Source organism: Chinchilla lanigera, unplaced genomic scaffold (assembly GCF_000276665.1).
Source record: "Chinchilla lanigera isolate Chin_1 unplaced genomic scaffold, ChiLan1.0 scaffold00073, whole genome shotgun sequence".
NCBI classification, from domain to species: Eukaryota; Metazoa; Chordata; class Mammalia; order Rodentia; family Chinchillidae; genus Chinchilla; species Chinchilla lanigera.
Window position 1 is genome coordinate 2,127,007 of NW_004955474.1, and position 3,305 is coordinate 2,130,311.

Genomic DNA, 3,305 nt, shown 5'->3' on the forward strand with positions numbered 1-3,305 from the left:
CTGGGATTAAGTAAAATAGATGGTCCTCCAGCTTCCAGCTGTAACCCAGCCCTGCCCATGTCCTTGCAAACTATAGATATGAGTTTTCTCCTCAGAGGTATTTATATCAATTTTACAAAGTGTAAAATTTCAGTTTTCTTCTAGTATCTATAGCAATTGGATCCTGTCACAAGTTAGTTTTCTTTTACCTTGTTATCTACTCTCAGGATCCTTCTTTGTGATATGATTTTCCACTTACGTTATTGTATCTGAATGAACTGGTCAGCAGAAAATGGAGAAATAAGGATTTATAGCAATATACACAAATTGGACTATAATTTTCTTCAAGCACGCTATCAGAACCACAGTCCAATCAGATGTGCATAAAAGAGAGTAAATAGTCTACCACCATGTGCCAACTATTCTGCTAATACTGGAGATAAAACCTTGAACTAAATAGACAATGTCTTATGGAACTTACATTCCAGTAATAGAGACTAAAAAAATAACAGAACCTGAATAAAACAGGCAAAAGTTACAGTAAATGCACTGAAGGAAACAACAGGCCAACCACATGCTTGAATCTGACAGCTGTTGCAGCTGAGCTCCAGTTCGACTGCTGTTTGTCTTTGTTTTGACTTTAGAAGCATAACCACCATGGCCTTCCAGGGTTCGGGCAGCATTTGTCTCTATTTGGTAAACTTGGAAATGTATGCTCTTTCCCTTTCCAGGCTGGTTTTGTGGCTGGCCAGAGATCCAAGGGAAGGTTTGAGAAACCCACAGTTTCTTTCCCATGAGAGGCCACAAAGTTAATGTTATCTTTTTTTCATAGTTACTTTTTTCTAACTTGAAAATAATTAGGATGCTGCTTCTTAATGGATAAGAAATGTAGAGCATTATATGGAGTGACTGTGATGAGGGAAAGAAGAAAAAAAAATGAAAGAAGGTAAAAATAATATATATATATACATATATCTGGGATAACTGTACTGCTGATGTCTGATGGTATGTTGAAAAGAAGAGTTAATGCTGTTTATGCAGTTTATGTTCTGACCAACTTCACATGCTTATATATGGTATAACTAATTTGAAGCAACTGATTTGAAGACAACAATATGCATGCAATGGAACAACCACGGTGAATTCCTACCCTCTTGTCTAGTGAAACTCTGTATTATCTCTAATGTTTTCTCTAATAATTATTTTCTTATTCTCTTTAATGGTTTGAACAATCTTCCATTCCTACATCTGGTAATCTGAGCAGCATAGTTGAAGATAACAATATGTAATAAAACAACCACTGTTAATTCCTATCATTTTGTCTTGAAACTCTGTATTTCTTTTAATGTTCTTGCTTTGTTTTGTTTATGTTTGTGATGCTGGTATGGTGCTATTGTTCTTTTTTTTTTTTTCTTCCTCTTTTACCACTCTCTTTAAAATAAAAAATAGAAAAGAAATATAGAGCATTTAGTAAAAAGAAAAGATAATAAGTTTTGAAATCAAGAGCTAGACCTATCTCTGATCTTAATGACTGTTAAATACCTTTTCATTTCCATGTTTGAGCACTGGATTTTTAACTGGAGTTTAACTGTTTTAAAGGAGTATCAGCTTTTCTGGAATAAAGTACAACAATGACTATGGTACCCTACAAATTAGGCCAGTAGTTTATTTAAAAATACTTAGATATTAGAAAGAATTTTAGAAAAATCAAAAGTATTTGAAAAAAGCAATGCAGATGTACTAAAGAATGAAAAGGTAAATTCCAAATTAATGAAGAATCAGAATATTTTCTTTTGTTCAGTTAACTCTTAGAAGGACTGTGTGAATTTGCCATTGTATTGATTCCTTTCATATATTCAAATAATTAGAAATTTATTACTTAGAGACTCTTACTAGTTCTAAGAAGGAATTGTAAAATGCTAGAATATCTATTGCTACCTGCTTTCTATTAAAATGTGTTTAATTTGGAAAGGAAAACAATACAGATAATAGTAGAAAATTTCTCACATTTTTGCCCTCTTTTAATAAAGGAAATTAATTTTATTTCACTAGTTGTGTTACTTAACTGATTGTGTCAACTTGAGCAAGAAATGACCAACTAAGTGGGATCAGCATAGTTCTGAATGCAACTGAAGGGATTTACTGAAGACAGAAGACCCAGCCTGGATGTGAGTGACACCAATGAATATAAAGCTTGTCACCTGAATGGAACAAAAGGGAAATGAAGAAAGACTCACTTCCTTCATCTTGGTCATTACCTCCTGGATTCCAGCACAGACTTTTCAGCTTCCATCCCGACCCTTTGGCTTCCAGTGAAGACTCTTTAGCCTTCCATGGCAGACATTTTGACCTCCTGATATGGACTCTCATGGGACACTAAAATGAGCTCCAGGCTTTTCACTGGATTCTTTGAATCTCCCATGTGCAGACAGCCCTATTGTGTTTTGCCACACCTGACTCTGTGAGTGGCCACTTCAGTCCAATCTTGTAAACTCTTAGGTCTTTGTATATCTTCATTAAATCTGTTTCTCTAATGAGCACTGACTGATATACCAGTATATGGTAACATTGTAAAACCAAAGAGTTATCCATACAGAGCTGAATAGTGAGTATTGCAATGGATTATCAGAAACAAATCTGTTGAAGGGTTCCAAAGAAATCAGGCTATGGTCTAATACTTCATTCATTCTCTGGACCTTCTTTCCTGGCAACTTCTTTGTTTATATTGTACGAATATAAACTAACACACCTGTCACCAAGCTTCACACCGATAACAGCCAATCACATCCAAGGCTCTGTCTGGTGTGTCCTCACCACGGACAACTTACTAAGTGGGAAATACTGACCTGTACTCCCGTACTCTGATAATTTTAAAATTGATTTGTTTTCTTCTTTTTTACTTAGAGAAATGTAGAGTATATCTTTAAAAATAAAACTTTAACATTTATTTTTCATTAAGGTAGATAAAATAAGAGGTAAGCCTTCCTTAGCATCATGAAAATCCAATCTAGTATCCCTCTGGCCAGGAATACTTGTTCTTCTTCTTCTTTTTGGTCTTTTTGAGATAGGGTTTCACTATGCAGCTCAGGCTGGCCTTGAACACACTTTGTAGCCCTGATTTGCCTCAGACTCACAGTGATCCTCCTGCCTTAGCCTCTTGAGTGCTGGGATTATAGATGTGCGTCACCACATCCTGCTGATTCTTCTTTCAACAACATAACAGGTAATTTTTCTTTTAACAAATATGTGGTGATACTTTAGATTCTGATGCATTGTGTGAAAACTTCACTTTCCCCCATATTAATGCCAAAAACTCATTAATAGCT

The 3,305-nt window shown here is 35.2% G+C and overlaps 1 long non-coding RNA gene across 1 annotated transcript; it reads left to right on the top strand.

The window, feature by feature from the left end:
* Window positions 1-661: 661 nt before the first annotated feature.
* On the top strand, window positions 662-2,516 carry LOC106146345. Its single transcript, XR_001230745.1, has 2 exons — window positions 662-925; window positions 2,032-2,516. It is a non-coding gene; the product is annotated as an uncharacterized LOC106146345 (long non-coding RNA).
* The last annotated feature ends 789 nt before the right edge of the window (window positions 2,517-3,305 follow it).